General features: G+C 38.6%; 1 protein-coding gene across 3 annotated transcripts in view; it reads right to left on the minus strand.

Moving 5' to 3' along the window:
- RALGAPA1 (Ral GTPase activating protein catalytic subunit alpha 1) overlaps nt 1-20,528 on the minus strand; it is a 200,159-nt gene that overhangs the window by 162,881 nt on the left and 16,750 nt on the right. The window lies entirely within an intron of this gene.

Here is a 20,528-nt window from a genome sequence, read left to right on the forward strand (position 1 = left end):
AAATGTCAAAAAACTGCTCTTAAACTTCTATTAAAATATTTGAGAGATTTATTTATACCTTATTCTCACAACTTTAGTTTTTAAAGATTTTAGTTTTAATTTTAAAAACTGGCCAAATCAGGTTATCATAATCTTTGAAGACAACAATGTCTCAGAAACACTCATCCAAAATCATTAACCAAACTAAAAAAAGAAGTTTTATTTTCAATTCACAGCTCACATTTTGTAACTTCTCCCCAAGACAGTTAAAAATCAGTACTTCCAAGAATAATAAAACATGACTAAAATACATTTATTTTAAATATCTAACAACAGGCTTTACAAATAGGCATTTAAGTATTACAAAACTCATAAAATACTGCTACAAGAACTCTCAGTGTAGTCCAAAGCACAGAAAACCAAACATTTAACTGCATCCACAGCAGCAAGTGTTGGGTATTAACACAAAATTACTTTCAAAACACAGGAAGGAGTGAAGGTGGGGAAAGAAAAGCTTTGACAGAGAACGTATTATCTGAAAAGACCTTTACGGACAGGAAGTAATTTGGATATGATGTAGTGGTTTTGAACAAAACAGACATTCTTGGCATAAACAAAAACATGAAGTGAGGAAAACAGGATAAAATGTACAAAAATCATTCATTTTGGCTAGCTTTGAGCATTTTGATAAAAATAAAATGGAAAAAGTAGCTTTGTTATGTCATGAAATGTCTTAAGTGCAAACTAAGGAAATGGCAGTTATCATTTAAAGCAAGATATTTACACAAGTATACAGGTGCTTGGGCTTAGTTGCTCTGTCTTGTCGAATGCTTTGCGACCTCATGGACTGCAACCCACCAGGCTTCTCTGTCCATGGGGATTCTTCAAGCAAGAATATTGGAGTGGGTTGCCATGCCCTCCTCCAGGGGATCTTCCCAACTCAGGGATCAAACCCAGGTCTCCCACATTGCAGGCAGATTCTTTACCGTCTGAGCCACCAGGGAAGCCCAAGAATAATGGAGTGGGTAGCCTCTCTCTTCTCCAGGGGATATTCCCCACCAGGATTCAAACCAGGCTCTCCTGCATTGCAGGCAGATTCTTTACTTATGCATTTTATTGTTTGTTTTCAGAGGGAGTGAGAAAGTTGGGGAGAGGGGGAGGGATTAATAACTTTTATATACTTCCAACTATTCAAATTCATTTACAAAAAGCATGTGTCTCTTCTATAATCAACAAATTTGAAAAAAGCAACTGGAAAAAAAATTTTTTTTTTTTACACCCTGGGAGTAAAATATAGGATAAACTACTACTTGTTGGTAAACTCAAGTTAAAGGTAAGAATCAGAAGCGTGTTATTTAGCCTCCATATGTTAGAATTTTTAACAATTTTTTTCCTGTAATTGAGATCTAATCTTACTGCACTGTGGTCAGAAAAGATGACTGGAATGATTTCAATTTTTTTGAATTTTCCGAGACCAGATTTATGGCCCAGGATGTGATCTATTCTGGAGAAGGTTCCGATTTGAATCAGTTCTAATGAGATGGATGAAACTGGAGCCCATTATACAGAGTGAAGTAAGCCAGAAAGATAAAGAACATTACAGTATACTAACACATATATACGGAATTTAGATAGATGGTGGCGATAACCCTATATGCTAAACAGAAAAAGAGACACAGAAGTACAGAACAGACTTTTGAACTCTGGGGGAGAACGTGAGGGTGGGATGTTTTGAAAGAACAGCATGTATACTATCTATGGTGAAACGGACCACCAGCCCTGGCGGGATGCATGAATCAGGTGCTCTTGCCTGGTGCACTGGGAGGACCCTGAGGAGTCGGGTGGGGAGGGAGGTGGGAGGGGGGATCGGGATGGGGAATACGTGTAACTATATGGCTGATTCATGTCAATGTATGATAAAACCCACTGAAATGTTGTAAAGTGATTGGCCTCCAACTAATAAAATAATATTTAAAAAAAATAAAAAAAAAAAAAAAAAAAAAAAAAAGGTAAGAATCAATTAATTTCTTGGAATGCTTTAAGGCTGAATAGAAGATTTCAGCATAAAATTAAATATTAACAACAAATACATAACACTTTAAACTCTCTGTGTATTATCTTATCCTATAAATATTCATAATAACTCCTGAATGATACCTCATCTATGGAGTTTTCCAAGACCATTTCCCTTTTGCTTCACCCTCCCAAAGGAAGGGATGGATGCCCTCTCCTCTCTATTTCCTTTTGTTTTCTATAATTCTCTCTCATGAAAGTAATTATGTCTCAAGTATTTCCTTGTCTCTTTTCCAGGACTAGTCTATAGCTTCTTTAGGACAGAAAGTATGTCTACCTTAGTACTTCCAAAATCTAAGCACAGTGCTGAACATGCAAATGTGTTTTATTATAAATAATTTTAATTTTACTGTATTCACTTTGTAGCTCGGAAATTTTTATCTTGGAAAATACTGCATAACCTACTGACAAGCAAAATAGCATTGCCTCATCTTGACTGGAATAAGAACACCCAGGTTCTATTCCTACCTGTAATAGTACCTGTGTGCCTCTTCAGAGAACCGGGGGAAAGGGGGTAACAGCTAACATAAACCATATTTCCCATATGCCAGACGCTCTTCTAAGTTCTTTATAGAAATTAATTCCTATATTCCTCAGAACAGCACTATAAAATAAGTACTATTATTATCCTGACTAAAGATGAGGAAACAGACAGAGAGAGTTTAAGTAATTTAGTTAGTAAGAAAGAAAATCATAGATTTAAACTCAACACACCTGGACTGGGCTTCCCTGGTGGCTCAGACTAAAGAACTCACCTGCGATGTGGGCAACCTGGGTTCGACCCCTGGTTTGGGAAGATGCCCTGGAGGAGGGCATGGCAACCCACTCTAGTATCATTGCCCGAGAATCCCATGGGCAGAGGAGCCTGGCGGGTAGTCCACGGGGTCTCAGAGAGTGAGACACGAGTGAGTGACTACGCACAGCACACACAGCCTGGGCTTCGGGCTTACGCTCTTAGCCTCTGTGCTGTTCACCCCCAGTGTTAACACATTTATAAGGAAAATAAGAAAAGAACAAAGGTAAGAGTAATAGTCACTGAATACTAGTTAAACATATTTTAAAGAATACCAAAATAAAACACATACACTAAAATAAACAGGAAAAGTACTCTATTTTCCCCATAGAGTAGTTTGAAATAACAAAGAACTATGAAATCAGAATAAATAAACTGCTATAATTGTCACTCAATTTCCTGAAACTAATGTTTCTAACAAAACAAATGTCCCCAGGGAAAAAAGAAAATGAGAACAAAAAAAAAAGCAAAACAAACAAAAAAATCAAAACGTAACAGAAGCAAACATGAATCAACTCAAGATTTTGCAACATAATTTAGGAGCCAAGACAGTCTCTTTCTATTTCCTTCCCATACACCAGGTTAAACAAAGCCTGGAAACTATATACTTACTAATAAAAAGTACTGGATCGAAATTAAGAAATTTGTTTTTAAAATCTGTATCTATTTATAATGATTAGTTAGCAAATAAAAATTCTTATAAAATACTTTTGCTCATCAATTCACAAAATTTACATGGTGGGGGGAAAATAGAAGAAACACACAAAAAAGTGGATATAAAAGGATAAGTAGATATAAAAGAATAATATAAAAGAAGGCTTCACTAATTTAAAAACAACTCTATAAAATAATAATACAAGAGAAAGGAAAATATAAAAAAGAAAAGAAAAGTAGGAAGAAAGATTATGGAAAAAACATCTACCCAATACCTTTCCCCCAGCAAATGCCCATAACCCATTATGGGTATTGTTTTTTTCTCTGTGAATGCCTCCATTAATTTCAGTCAATATGGCTCCTAATTATGTCACATTAGCTGGTGTAACTGTCCCTCTGTATCAGCAGGTGACGGTTCCAGGAACCCATCAGATGCCAAAATTCAAGCACACTCAAGTCAGTCCCTTACATAAAACGACACAATATCTGCATCTAACTTATGCACATCCGCCCACACACTTTACATCATCTGTAGATTACTTTTAAAATCTAACATGATATAAATGCTATATAAATGGCTGACTGGGTGCAGTGAATTCAAGTTTTGATTTCTGGAACTTTCTAGAATTTTTTCTAAATATTTTGGATCCACGGTAGGTTGAATTTGACGATGCAGACCCACCACTCCAAGATGGAGTGCCAATTATATTATTCTCTTATAGATACTGGATGCTCTAGGGGGATAGGAAGCATGCCTTAACTTCTTTAACCTTTGATATTTTTTTCAAAATTTTAATCTGAGGGAGTGCTCTGCATAGTGCTAAACTGATGGCTGGAACCTAATAGCTCAAACATTCAAAAATTTCCCCAATTTTAGAAACACTTCTATTTGATTTGTTTGTGAACTAGAGTTTCCTTAAAGGAATCAAATAAACATTTCAGCCATAAATTAAGATTGAAGTTTCTGAGATTGTAAAAAACTGACTCAGGCTTAGGAATGCTTTGAAGATCTTTGGGAATACTAATTTTAAGTGGCAAAACAGTTCCAGACCTCACTGAGTTTTCACAAATAAAATTTCAGATGTCTCTAAGATTTTTTTATGAATAAGGTTAACATATCTATTTCCTACTACATATTTTGAAGACATTTAAGCTCTGTAACATACATAATTAAAAATTACACAGTTTAGAAGCCAGTGTTCCTGAGCTTAAATTTCAAACACCTGCACTAAATACCTCCCTTATAAAAGTTATCACATAACCCAAGTTGGAACACCAAAAATTCAACAAATTTTGCAATATTATCATTCTTCCTCCTTATTTGTTAAAAAACAAAAATTACTATTTGGAACTTCTTCTCAAATGATGGCATTGTAATACACTAAACTATGAAATGTACCACAAGGAATCTGGTTCTAATAATAAAGTAACAAAGAATGCAAATTATTTCCTTAAAATAACCAATAATAGTGAGGACTGATGCAACAATATGGTGAATAACACACCAAAAACCTCTCCAATTACAGAGATACAGAAATGCTGGTTAAAAATAAATACAAGCTCAAAACAAGAGAGGGGAGAAGGAGTGGAAATGAAGAAAAGAGAGTAAGTAGGAAAGGAGGAAGTGGGATGTTGGAAAAGGGCTAAGAGGGGAGAGGAAGATGGTAAGAATGTGGAATGGTGAAAGGCAGGAAGGGGTTGACGGGGAAATATGGAGGGAAGGAGATTGGAAGGAAGGATGAAGAGAAGGGAGAAAGGTAAGGGGAAAGAAACACAAAAATATAGTATTAAGATGCAAACGATGAATGGATAAGGAAGCTATGGTACATATACACCATGGAATATTACTCAGCCGTTAAAAAGAATTCATTTGAATCAGTCCTAATGAGATGGATGAAACTGGAGCCCATTATACAGAGTGAGGTGAGCCAGAAAGATAAAGAACATTACAGTATACTAACACATATATACGGAATTTAGAAAGATGGTAACAATGGCCCTATATGCAGGGCAGAAGAAGAGACGCAGAAGTACAGAACAGACTTTTGAACTCTGTGGGAGAAGGGGAGGGTGGGAAGTTTCGAAAGAACAGCATGTATCAAGTGCTCGGGCCTGTTGGGCTGGGAAGATCCAGAGGAATCGGGTGGAAAGGGGGGTGGGATGGGAGACCGGGATGGGGAATTCGTGTAACTCTATGGCTGATTCACATCAATGTATAACAAAACCCACTGAAAAATAAAAAAATTAAAAAAAAAAATAAATAAATAAATAAATAAATAAAATAACAACAACAACAAAAAAAAGATGCAAACGATATGGAGTTAAGCACAAATAAGGAGAAAAGCAGAAGGAAAAGAGAAAAGAGGAGGAGGGAGGTAAAACTACACAAACAGGCTGGAAAACTATAAATAATACATTATGAAGTTCTAAAACGAGGCAGATATATGAGAAGTGAGAAGAAACTGAGAAAATGGAGGAAGAAAAGAAAGGAGAAAAGAAAGAAACAAATATTTGGAAGAGAGTCTGGTGCTCTTATTCAAAATGTTGTAACACAGAATAACAACAAGATGAAAATATTATAAAAAGATGATGAGAGAAGATGGTAGAGTAGGAGAATGTGTGCTCATTTCCTCCTGCAAGAGCACCAAAACTGCAACTAGCTGTTGAACAACCATGGACAGGAGGGCGCCGGAACCCACCAAAAAAGGTACCCCACGTCCAAAGACAAAGAAGAGATTTGTAGCAAGATGGTAGAGCGGCACAATCATGATAAAATGAAATCCAGTAACCGCAGGGTGGGTGACCCACAAACTGGAGAACAATACTACCAAAGAAGTTCTCCCTCTGTTTCGAAGGTTCTGAACCTCACCCCAGGCTTCGCAGCCTGGGGATCTGATACATTTGATCTTAGCCAAAAGGCCGAGAAGCGATTGGGGATCTGATAAAGTGACTGGGAATCCCCATGCAATCTGACCTTGAGGGCCAGCGGGATTTGATTACAGGCCTTCCAGGGGCCTGGAGAAAAGGGAGACTCCAGTCTTGGAGAACACAAACAAAATTTTGCACATAACAAGACCCAGAGGAAAGAAGCAGTGACCCCAGAGGAGACTGAACCAAAATTACCTGCTAGTGTAGGAGGGCTGCCTGTGGAGGCATGGGTCGGCATGGGGACAGGGGCACTGGCAGGATCAGGCTGGTAAGGGCCCCCTTAGTGTAAATGCTCTTGGAGTTCACCATTAACCCTACCATAGAGCCCGTAGACCCCAAAGCTGGATCAGTTCAGTCACTCAGTCATGTCCAACTCTTTGCCACCCCATGGACAGCAGCAGAGAGCCTGAAGGACAGAGGTTCGTGACATTGTACAGGAGGCGGTGATCAAGACCATCCTCAAGAAAAAGAAATTCAAAGAGGCAAAATGGTTGTCTGAGGAGGCCTTACAAATAGCTGAGAAAAGAAGAAAAGCTAAAGGCAAAGGAGAAAAGGAAAGATATACCCATCTGAATACAAGAGTTCCAAAGAATAGCAAGGAAAGATAAGAAAGGTTTCCTCAGTGATCAATGCAAAGAAATAGAGGAAAACAACAGAATGGGAAAGACTAGAGATCTCTTCAAGAAAATTAGAGATACCAAGGGAACATTTCATACAAAGATGGGCTCAATAAAGGACAGAAATGGTATAGACCTAACAGAAGCAGAAGATATTAAGAAGAGATGGCAAGAATACACAGAAGAACGGTACAAAAAATATCTTCATGACCCAGATAACCACGATGGTGAGATCACTCACCGAAAGCCAGACATTCTGGAATGCAAAGTCAAATGGGCCTTAGGAAGCATCACTGTGAACAAAGCTAGTGGAGGTGATGGAATTCCAGTTGAGCTATTTCAAATCCTAAAAGATGCTGCTATGAAAGCGCTGCACTCAATATGCCAGCAAACGGAAAACTCAGCAGTGGCCACAGGATTGCGAAAGGTCGGTTTTCATTCTAATCCCAAAGACAAGCAATGCCAAAGAACGTTCAAACTACTGCACAATTGCACTCACCCCAAACACTAACAAAGTAATATTCAAAATTCTCCAAGCCAGGCTTCAACAGTACATGAACGGTGAACCTCCAGACGTTCAAGCTGGATTTAGAAAAGGCAGAGGAACCAGGGATCAAATTGCCAACATCCACTGCATGATCGAAAAAGCAAGAGAGATCCAGAAAAACATCTATTTCTCCTTTTATGGCTACGCCAAAGCCTCTGACTGTGTGGATCACCACAAACTGTGGTAGAGAGACAGGAATATCAGACTACCTGACCTGCCTCCTGAGAGGCAGGTCAAGAAGCAACAGTTAGAACTGGACTTGGAACAACAGACTGGTTCCAAACAGGAAAAGAAGTACATCAGGGTTGTGTATTGTCCCCCTGCTCATTTAACTTACATGCAGAGTACATCATGAGAAATGCTGGATTGGATGAAGCACAAGCTGGAATCAGGATTGCTGGGAGAAATACCAATAACCTCAGATATGCAGATGACACCACCCTTATGGCAGAAAGTGAAGAGGAACCAAATAACCTCTTGATGAATGTGAAAGAGGAGAGTGAAAAAATTGGCTTAAAACTAAGCATTCAGAAAACTAAGATCATGGCATCTGGTCCCATCATTTCAGGGCAAATAGATGGGGAAACACCCGAAACAGTGAGAGACTATTTTTTGGGGCTCCAAAATCACTGCAGATGGTGACTGCAGCCATGAAACTAAAAAACGCTTACTCCTTGGAAGTAAAGTTATGACCAACCTAGACAGCATATTAAAAAGCAGAGACATTACTTTACTAACAAAGGTTCATGTAGTCAAAGCTATGGTTTTTCCAGTAGTCATGTATGGATGTGAGAGTTGGACTATAAAGAAAGCTGAGTGCTGAAGAATTGATGCTTCTGAGCTGTGGTGTTGAAGAAGACTCGTGAGAGTCCTTTGGACAGCAAGGAGATCCTAAATCAGTCCATCCTAAAGGAAATCAGTCCTAAATATTCATTGGAAGGACTGATGTTGAGCTGAAACTCCAATCCTTTGACCACCTGATGCGAAGAACTGACTCATCTGAAAAGACCCTGATGCTGGGAAAGATTAAAGGCGGGAGGAGAAGGGGACGACGGAGGATGAGATGGTTGGATGGCATCACTGATTCAATGGACATGAGTGTGAGTAAACTCCAGGAGTTGCTGATGAGAGGGAGGCCTGGCGTGTTGCAGTCCATGGGGTCGCAAAGAGTCAGACACGACTGAGCGACTGAACTGAACTTGAATGTATTTTGACAAAAAGCTCCACCTACCAGGAAGCCTTAATTTCAGTTATGCATGAAGAGTTATAAAATATAAAAAGCAAAAACCAACAGCTATCTAAGGAAAAGCAAAGTCACTTAAAGTGTGGTAGATTTTGGAGAGGGTGGGAAATATGGAGAAAGTGACATGGTAACACACATTACCAGACCAAAAACAGATAGCCAATGGGAATTTGCTGAATGACTCAGGGAACTCAAACCAGGACCCTGTAACAACCCCGAGGAGTGGGATGTGGAGGGAGGTCCAAGAGGGAGAGGACAGGTGCACACCTGTGGCTGATTCATGCTGATGTTTGGTAGCAACCAACACAGTACTACAGAGCAATTATCCTTGGATTAAAAAATAGATAAATTTTTTAAAAGTATGGTAGATTTTAACACATCTATCTCAATATTTAGCAAAGGTAAGGCTAGTAACTATGTGTAAGATTTGAACAACACAATTAGCACTTTACCCTTCAAACTCTGAATTCAACACAGTATAAATCTTTTCATGTAAAACTGAACTAGTAAGGACACAAACTAAAGAGAAAAAGAACCAAGAAAAACAGCACATAGCATGCTCTCTGGGCTTTCCTGGTGGCTCAGAGGTAAAGATTCTGCCTGCAATGGAGGAGACCCGGATTCAATCCCTGGGTCAGGAAGATGCCCTGGAGAAGAGAATGGCAACCCACTCGTCTTCTTGCCTGGAGAATCACAAGGACAGAGGAGCCTGGTGGGCTACAGTTCATGGGGTTGTAGAAAGTCAGACACGACCGACTAACACATGCTCTCTGACCAAAATTAAATAAAATTTAGAATTAATAACTAAAGTTAACCCCCCATATAAAAGGAGGAAAGTGCTGGAGAGGACTAGAGGTAAGAGTCCCAAGTACTCATATAGGCCAGGAAGAGTACCTAATTCCCACAAGCCAAACTAGGAAAACTCACAATTGATGCAGCAATTAGCCCTAGAATGAACACTACTCCAGAGTCACCTAACATGTCATAAAAGCAAGATGCAAACAGATCAGATTGAACAGAGCTCAGTTTTATAGGTATACAAATATCCAGGATGAAATAAATCCATCTTGTCTGGTATTTAATTGAAGACTACCAGGCATGCAGAGAAGCAGGAAAACCTAAATCATAATGAAGAAAATAATCATCAAATCAGATTTAAACCAGATTTTAACACAGATGTTAGGCAGGCAGAGAAGGACATAGACAGTTATTCTAACCATATTCCACATATCCAAAAAGTTGGGAATGGAAGCTGTATAAAAAGAACTACTCAAATCGAGCCTCTAGGTATCAATCAAAATTACAACGTCTAAGGTGAAATGTTAAGAGATGTGTACATACAGGTACTATAAACATTGGGCTGCCCCAGGTGGTTCAGTGGTAAAGAACTGTCACCTGCAATGCAGGAGATGCGGGTTCGATCTCTGCGTTGGGAAGATTCCCCAGAGAAGGAAATGGCAACCCACTCCAGTATTCTTACCTAAGAAATCCCATGGATTCAGAAGTCTGGTGGGCTACAGTCCATGGGGTCATAAAAGAGTCAGACATGACTTAGTGACTAAACAACTACTATAAAAATTAAAGCAACTACTAAAATAAAAATGTACGGGTAATAAGCCAAAAAAAAAAAGAATACAAAAATCACAAAACTACTTGATTAATCCAAACAAAGGCAGAAAAAGAAACAATAATCAAAGAGGGTAAGTAGAAGATAAAGAGCAGATGACAGACTCTATATAAATAATCACATTAAATAAAAATGATAACCTCAAAATGTTAGAGACTGTCAGATGGATAAAAAAGCAAAACTCAACTACGCTGCTCACGAGAAATATAAAGTGTGCACTTAAAATATATGCAGTTTATTATATGTTAGTTACATATAGCTAACATACATTTTAAACAGCTCAATAAAGCTGTTTAAAAAAAACCTAATTTAATATATATTCAACACTATTTTCATTAGTTTCATTGCAGTATGCTTTTTGAAGTGAGAGTGGGTGAAATGGAACTTCAAAAATAAAGTTTCTGGAATCACCCTAGGAAATGTATTGATTGATCCACAGAGTATTTCCTCAACACTTAAACCTATGCTCCTGTGTCCACAGAAGTTTTAGTACATGTAAATACATTCTTGCACTGGTAAGCAGATTCTTTACCACTATGCCACCTGGAAGCTCCCCGTGAATGCATTCTTAAGAAAAAAAACCCCCAAATTTGGAAAACACTCATAACACATTTATAAAGGAATTTAAGGCAATATAAACAAAACCAAAAAACACTTTTTTCTTGATGCTTTCAAAAATAGTCTACTGTCCCAACATTTTAACCAGAAAGTCATTTTAACTAGAAAAAAATAACTCAAAAAATAATTACTAAAATTGATTTGCATTTTTATATAATGAATCAGTATCAACATAGATGAAAATGGCAAACTCACTCTTGTATTTAACAATGTAGCAAGCAGGCAAGTCAATCTCTCTCTTAACTGTCCCGAATGTTTTAACTCATCAAAACAAAAACTAGGAACCTATCTCCTGTATAAATACTTAAGATGTTTGCTTTTTTAATCTTTCAAATACTTATTATTCATTAGTCCTTTACCATGAAAAGCAAGCAGATACAAATCATACTAAAAACATGCTAAAATTTCAAAGCAAGCAAAATTGCTTAAGATATGTAGTTCATCTCTTTATCATACTGATGTTTCAAAATAACTGCAGAAAAGCTCCTGATATGACAGGAAGATTAAAATGTATAAACTGAAAGAACAAAAAGCACTGAAGGAAGCATTAATATGTGATCATGATCTGAAAGCACATTAAAAAGCTGAGACATGTCTTTGCCAACAAAGGTCTGTCTAGTCAAAGCTATGGTTTCTGCGTCAGTCATGTATGGATGTGAGAGTTGGACTATAAAGAAAGCTGAGTGCTGAAGAATTGATGCTTTTGAACTGTGGTGTTGGAGAAGACTCTTGAGAGTCCCGGACTGCAAGGGGATCCAACCACTCCATCCTAAAGGAAATCAGTCTTGAATATTCATTGCAAGGACTGATGCTAAAGCTGAAACTCCAATACTTTGGCCACCTGATGTAAAGAACTGACTCGTTCGAAAAGACTGATGTTAGGAAAGATTGAAGCTGGGAGGAGAAAGGGATGACAGAGGATGAGATGGTTGGAAGGCATCACTGACTCAATGGACGTAAGTTTGGGTAAGCTCCAGGAGTTGGTGATGGACAGGAAAGTCTGGCGAGCTGCAGTCCATGGGTTTGCAAAGAGTCAGACACGACTGAGCGACTGAGCTGATGATCTGAAAATATTTATAAGCCCTTTAATTTTAAGACTAAAATCTATAAAGTAAAATAAAATTTTTTCTCTTGTCTTCAACGATTCCACATAGGCACAGAGGAAATGAGGAGATACAGTGAAAAAGAGAACCTAATAAACAAAGATACAGTGTCTGATTTAAGAACAAAGTCAATTCTGTTTTATCAAACATACAAGCTAAGTATGGCAACATAAAGATAAGGAAAGGCAAACAAGTTGTAATCACTTACGCTTACTTAATAGTTTATATCTGCATAGATAGCACTTTTACAGTTACACAAACATGATCTTACTCATTCTCCATAAATGTATTTTTAAAATTCTCCACACAAAGCTATTAAACAATTCCAAACCAGCTCTTCTGAGCTCTCAATCAACACCACCATATTAGCCACACTTGAAGTGGTAGGCCAAAACAAACATGTGGCCAATTTTAACTGAATTCATTCTGAAAGAACAGTCTTTTTAAAGAATTATTTGAAAGCTACACAGCCTAGCAAGGGATGAGATAGGAACTTTGCAGTTTAGGACAGGCAGGCACTGCAAATTACCAAGAATTCAGAGGATTTAGTGCAGTTGCATGCATACTATCTTAAAGTAACTCCTGACACTGGCTGATTATAACCTACTCACTTCATCAGAATACCTAAAATTTTACTAATTAAATTTATTTGTGATACCAAACCACTCTAACACACAGAGTGAAGAGTTAAGTACAATTCAAACATTAGTATAAATTGGTACCAACTGCTTTCCTCATAACACAGCAAAGGAGCACAGGAATTCTCATACAACGCGAAGATGGGGAGGAAAGAAGGTAATATCATTTACTGAACACCCGCCATTCTCTAAAGACTGAGCTAGATACTTTTAGTTTCATTAATCCCCATGGAGATAGGGACCTAGCAATTTTATTTTACCTCTTCATTTTATTAAAAAGTTAAAAATAAAGTCAAAACCAAGTTTCAAAGAGACCAAGACACTAGGTCAAACAGCAATTAACAGAACCAAACTGAACTAAGAATAAAGTATGCCTTACTCTATGCTACCTCCCAAGACACACAAACAGTTGTGACATTAAAGTTTAGGACTGACACAAGTCAATGCTGAAGGAAGAGGATACAGAAAAACTATTAAATAATGTCAGCCACGAGCTTTTTCCATGTTCACTATGAACTTTTCTTTCTGTATACTCTCTTTAAATTGTGGTGTCTACCAGGAACATGTCCTCCTCCTCTATCTGATACAACTTGAACGCTATCTACATAAAAATACTTCCCTAATCCCTGGGCTTTGGTGGAGGTAAAGAAATCAGCCTGCAATGCGGGAGATGTGGGTTCAATCCCTGGGTTGGGAGGATCCCCTGGAGGAGGGCATGCCAACCCACTCCAGTATTCTTGCTGGGAAAATCCCATCGACAGAGGAGTCTGGTGGGTTATGGGTATGGCCCCTGGGGTCACAGAGTTGGACACCACTGAAGCAACTGACCACCACCAATCCACAGCTACTATTTATTTCATGCTCTTTTCTGAGATTCGGGCTTACATTACCTATCCACTTACATCTTCCACAGGTGTTCAAACTCAACTTGGCCCAAAGTGAATCCACCATCTTTCCTCTCATCTTCTCCAAGGTCTTTATTGTTAACATTCCCTTACTACTTTGGTAATATCATCTAAATCTTAAGCCTGACAATCAATTCAGATTCATCCCCCTCTTTTCAGCTCCCTCCACCCCACCCCGCCACCCCCACTACTCAATGAGCACTCCTTTTTCACCTAAGCAGCTCTGCAATGCATTTCTCTCTCTCGATGCCTGCTATCATTTGATACTTCATGATCTCTTGCCTGAATTTTACTAGTAGCCTCCTTACCTATTCTCACAATATTCTAAGCCCACTTTTTATCCATCCTCCACACACTGCTACCACAATAATTTACCCAAACCTAAGTCCAACTACCTGTATCACTCATCTACTTAAAATACTTAGAGCTTCCCACTGTAAACAGGATAATGCCCAGGTTCCCTTACATGATATACAAGTCCTATTTTTCTTCCCTAACTTCTACTATCTAGTCCACTACACAGTAAGACACTAAATGAATCATGGTACATACATGCAAGTGAATAGGCAGTCACTAAAAATATTCATAAAAGAATTATTTTAATAAAACTAAGAAACATTAAGTATTTATAATTTAAAAAGCAGGTTATAAGTAGATAGTATCAGCAAATTAGTGGAATAAAGAACTCTGAAGATTGCCATTAAAAACAAGCAAAAGTAAACACTAAAAACCAAAACTTTTTTGGAAACCTAGAAATTAATCAAAGGCTTGCAACAAAGACATTTATTCATGAAAAATGGATGAATCTCAATAAAAACAGTAAGCTTTGTGGCATTTCAAACTTACTGTGTTCCTATCCTCCATCCTCATCTCCATGGCAGCCTTAAAAACCAACAGCCAACAAACACAGTGACAAGCAGCTGCCAGAACAGATCAGAGTTCTTTCAATGCTTCACTCAGAGAAACATCACTATTTGACTTACCTACCTGCTCCTTCGAAAACGGAGCTCACAAAGCTTGTCTTTATTTAACTTAATTCAGAACTCACCCAGTGCAACAGTTTTTCTCTGGGAGTCATTTGTGAAAAACAGTCAGTGGCAATTATTTAACACCACAGCTGCCTGGGGCAGCAATCACTGATGAGGCAAACAACCAAAATAAATAAATAAATAAATAAATTAAGAGGGAAAAGCCGGGGGATGTCCTATCCATAGGGAACTTTAAAGAACACCAACACATTAAAGGGAGTATAGAAGGCCATGTGCCTGAGCTACAAGTGTGTTAAGGAAAGACTGGAAAAATATTTAAACTTTCACCTCTGGCTGATTTTGAGACTACACAAGAAGGATATGAAGGCTAAAAAAGTACTGTAAACTGTTTCCTGAATACTGATAGTATGTCCCAAACACACACACAGAGCCCCTTGGTAAAGACTAGGAGACTTACAGAGTCCAGGCTTGTAAAGAAGTATCCATCCAATCATTAGCTGACCATTAGGCTGAATGAGTGGAGAATCCAGTGGTCATAATTATAGAAGAAAACAGACTGCACGTAGTTCAGGAAAGTCATTAAAGAATCACACAGTAACAGTAACAAACAGAAGCAACAACAAATCATGGGGGAGAGGGAGACACTGGTTTCCAGGGTTGCTGTACTATTTAAAATGTTAACTTATCAACAAAAATTACAGGACACAAAGATACAAGAAAGTATGGTCCATGTTAAAGAGAAGTCAGTAGAAACCGTCCCTGAAAAAGCACAAACATTAGATACACCAGACAAGCGTGATAGTATCAAACACTATCACAAGTTTTAAATATGTTCCAAAAGATAGAGAAAACCATGTCTAAAGAGCTAAAGGAAAGTGTGAGAATGATATCTCACCAAGGAGAGAATGTCAATAGTACGGTGGCTTCCCTAGTGACTCAGTTGGTAAAGAATCTGCCTGCAATGCAGGAGACCTGGGTTCGATCCCTGGGGTGGGAAGATGCCTTGGAGAAGGGAATAGCTACCTATTCCAGTATTCTGGCCTGGAGAATTACATGGACAAAGAAGTCTAGCAGGCTACAGTCCATGAGGTCCCAAAGAGTCGGACATGACTGAGCAACTTTCACTTCTTTACATTTTAAAAAAGTTTAAAAGTACAATAAACAAAATGAAAAGCTCACTAAAAGCTTAACAGCATATGTGAAATGGCAAAATTAAAACTAAGCAGGGCTTCCTTGGTAGCTCAGTGATAAAGAATCTGCCTGCCAATGACACAGGTTCGATCCCTGATCTGGGAAGATCCCACATGCTGTTGAGCAACTAAGCCTGTGTGCCACAACTACTGAGCTTGTATAGCGCCCACATCCCACAAGTACTGAAGCCTGTGCACCCCGTCTGTGCTCTACAACAAGAGAAGCCACCACAACATGAAGCCCACGCACCACAACTAGAGTGGCTCCCACCTGCTGCAACTAGAGAAAAGCCCGTGCAGCAATGAAGAGCCAGCAGTCAAAAACAAAAGAATTTTAAAAAATAAAATACAAATAAGCAAACTCAAAAATAGGTTAGTTGAAATTATCCAGTCTGACAAACAAAACTTAAAAATAATGAATAAAAATGAACAGAACCTCAAACATTTCTGGGTCACCTTCAAACGCAATAATACATATATATCAGGAGAACCCAAAGGAGAGAAAAGAAACACAAGAATTTCAACAAATAATGGCTGAAAACTTCCCAAATCTGATGAAACACACTTCTCCATATATTTAAGAAACTCACTGGGGCTTCCCTGGTGGCTCAGTGGTAAAGAACCCACCTGCCAGCACAGGAGACGTGGGTTCAGTCCCTGGCCGGGGAGGATCCCGGAGAAGGAAATGGCAACGCACTCAGACCCATATCTAAGCACCTCACAACAAAACTGTCAAAAGTCAACTACAAAAAGAATCTTGAGAATACAAAGAGAGAAACAATACATCAGTTAACAAGAAAGCCTCAAAAAGAAAAATATAATTTGTCATCAGAAAACAGGGAGGCGAGAAGTCACTGAGATGACACAGTCGAAAAGCGTAAAGAATACACCTGGCAACCAAGAATTCTATGTCCAGCAAAACTGTCCTTCAAAAATTAAGGCAAAATTAAGGCATTCCCAAGTACACCAAAACTGAATTTGCTGTTAGCAAGTGAATCCATCAGATGAAATGAAAAGATTCTAGACAGTAAACTGAATTTGCTGGAAAAAATACTTTGACCTGTAAGTGAAAAAATAATAAACCAAATATAAGGCATCTAGCTAAAACAATGTATAGAGATAAATTCAGAGCTTTAATAAACACCTCAATACAGATCTGAAAATCAATAACCTAATATTCTACTCTACAAAACTAGAAAACAAAGAGCAAAAGCGTGGGGAAGAAAGGAAATAATAAATATTATAATGGAGATAAGTAAATCAGAGACAAGAAAAATAATACTAAGAAATCAAGGAACCAGAATTAGTTCTTTGAAAAGATAACAAAATTGATGAATCTTTGGCTAGGCTATCCAAGATAAAAAGAGATATGATTCAAATCACCAGTCTGGACTGGAAAAGAAAACATTACTGCCATTCTTAAAGTAATAGAAAACATATTAAGAAATACTAGGAGCAACTGTGTTAGCAAATTAGGTGATCTACATGTAAACAAAGCTGAGCACCGAAGAATTGATGCTTTTTTTTTTTTTTTAATTTTTTATTTTTCAGTGGGTTTTGTCATACATTGATATGAATCAGCCATAGAGTTACACGAATTCCCCACCCTGGTCCCCCATCCCACCTCCCTCTCCACCCGATTCCTCTGGGTCTTCCCAGCCCACCAGGCCCGAACACTTGACTCATGCTTCCCACCTGGGCTGGTGGTCTGTTTCACCACAGATAATATACATGTTGTTCTTTCGAAACATCCCACCCTCACCTTCTCCCACAGAGTTCAAAAGTCTGTTCTGTACTTCTGCGTCTCTTCTTCTGCCCTGCATATAGGGCCATCGTTACCATCTTTCTAAATTCCGTATATATGTGTTAGTATGCTGTAATGTTCTTTATCTGTCTTACTTCACTCTGTAAAATGGGCTCCAGCTTTTGAACTGTGGTGTTGGAGAAGACTCCTGAGAGTCTTTTGGACTGCAAGGAGATTCAACCAGTCAATCCTAAAGGAAATCAGTCCTGAATACTCATTGGAAGGACTAATGCTGGAGCTGAAACTCCAATACTTTGGCCACCTGATGAGAACTGATTCATTTGAAAAGATCCAGATGCTGGGAAAGGCTGAAGGCGGGAGAAGGGGACGACAGGGGATGAGATGGTTGGATGGCATCACCGACTCAATGGACATGAATTTGAGCAAACTCCAGGAGTTGGTGATGGACAGGGAAGCCTGGCATGCTGCAGTCCATGAGGTTGCAAAGAGTTGGACACAACTGATTGACTGAACTGACATATAATGGACAAATTCAAAGAAAAGACATAAAAGAAACTACCAAAATTGCCTCAAGAAGAAACAGAAAATCTGAACAGATCCATAAAAAGACAGACTTAATAAAAAAGAAAACTGACCTCAAAGAAGAGACCAGGCCCACCCAAATGGCTTCATAGGTGAATTCTAAAATAGAAAGAACACTTTCAAACTAAATCAATGAGGCCAGTATTATCTGCACTCCAAAATCAAAGACATTACAAGAAACCTGCAGATTGATACTCCTTATGAATAAAGACACAAAAATCCTCAACAGACTACTAGAAAACTGAATACGATGACATATAAAAAGAATTATACATCATGACCTAGTGGGATTTATCCCAGAATGCAAGGTCAGTACAACAAGCAAAAATCAATCAATGCAACACACCATATTAGTAAAAGGATCAAAACCCACGTGACAGTCTCAACAGACATGGAAAAAGCACTTGACAATAGCCAACATTCTTTAATGATAAAGACACTCAGAAAGTTAGGGGAAAAAAAAAAAAGAAAATATATATATATATATATATATATATATCTCCTTGGGGCTTCCCTGATGGTTCAGTGGTAAAGAATCTGCCTGCCAATGAAGGAGACACAGGTTCAATCCTTGGTCTGGGAAGATCCTACATGCCATGGAGCAACTCAGCCCATGTGCCACAATCACTGAGCCTGGGCACCGCAACTGAGACCATGCACTGCAACTACCAGAGCCGGAGAGTCCTACTGTCCATGCTCGGCGATGAGCAGTCCATGCACTGCAATGAGGAGCAGCTCATGTACTGCAATGAGGAGCCCATGCACTGCAGTGAGGAGCCCATGCACTGCAATGAGGAGCAGGCCATGCACTGCAGTGAGGAGCAGCCCATGCACTGCAATGAGGAGCAGGCCATGCACTGCAGTGAGGAGCAGGCCATGCACTGCAATGAGGAGCAGGCCATGTACTGCAGTGAGGAGCGCATGCACTGCAATGAGGAGCAGCCCATGCACTGCAATGAGGAGCGCATGCACTGCAGTGAGGAGCAGCCCATGCACTGCAATGAGGAGCGCATGCACTGCAATGAGGAGCAGGCCATGCACTGCAGTGAGGAGCAGGCCATGCACTGCAATGAGGAGCAGGCCATGCACTGCAATGAGGAGCAGGCCATGTACTGCAGTGAGCAGGCCATGCACCGCAATGAGGAGCAGCCCTTGGGCTCTCCACAACTAGAGAAAAGCCTGCACCACAACAAAGACTCAACACAGCCAAAAATAAAAAAATAAAATTATATATAATAAAAGTAACATCCTCAATCTAATAAAGGATATCTATGAAAATCCCATACCTAACTTCATGATGACTGGTAAAAGACCTAAAGTTTTACCCCTAAAAACACGAACAGGACAAGGATGTCTGCTTTTGCCACTTTTATTCAACACTGTACTGCAAGTTTTTGTCAAATTAAGCATTAAAATAAATAAAAATCACATATATACTGTAAAGTGAGAAGCATTACATCTCTATTCACAAAACACATAATTCTGTATAAAAAAAAGACTGAAAACTATTTTCGCTAAATCCAGAAATCTATTCTCGATCTAGTTCTTTACCTCCAAAATAGAAAACAGTTTCTCAATTCATATCCCTAAATTCAAAGGCATTCTTTTGAATACTGAAAATAATTAAACATACACACATTTTAAAATACTAGTAAGGGAAAGTAAATACTATTTCACTAGGAAAAGAAGGCATACTTTAAAACAACAGAGGGTGAAAACAACAACAAAATAAAACAGGATAAAAACAGAATGAGTCAGAATATAAAAAGTTAATTTTAAACACTGTGTAGACCATACTTCTCAAATTATATATAGGGACAGTTGCTTTTTGTTTTTTGGGGATTCTGTTCATTTGTTTTTAAATTCCAATTCAAAACAGACAAATGCTGTACAAAAAATTGCTAGAAAATACAGTGAAAAGCACCTATACTCTATTCAATAGTCTATATTCAACAAGGCAGGTCCTCAATCACACAACTGGATGTCACAGCATTATCACACTGAGATGAGCTTCTCAACACCTCAATTTCTACACTTAACATGTTACAGACCTGTAATAAATACATGAAAAACTTGCACCAGTCTGTAGGCTACATTTTGAGTAGCAGTAGTATTGACTAGGAAGAATGATGCAGAGGTTTTGGTATATAGGCTGAGTATCCTTAATACTGGTACTTGAAATGAGGAATCTGTTCCTACAATGAAATTCAGGAACCTTGCCATTAAACTGTAATTTCTAGGGTGAGGCCTGATACCCTTATATTTTAAAAGCCTGAA

This window comes from Muntiacus reevesi, chromosome 15 (genome assembly GCF_963930625.1).
Source record: "Muntiacus reevesi chromosome 15, mMunRee1.1, whole genome shotgun sequence".
NCBI lineage: Eukaryota > Metazoa > Chordata > Mammalia > Artiodactyla > Cervidae > Muntiacus > Muntiacus reevesi.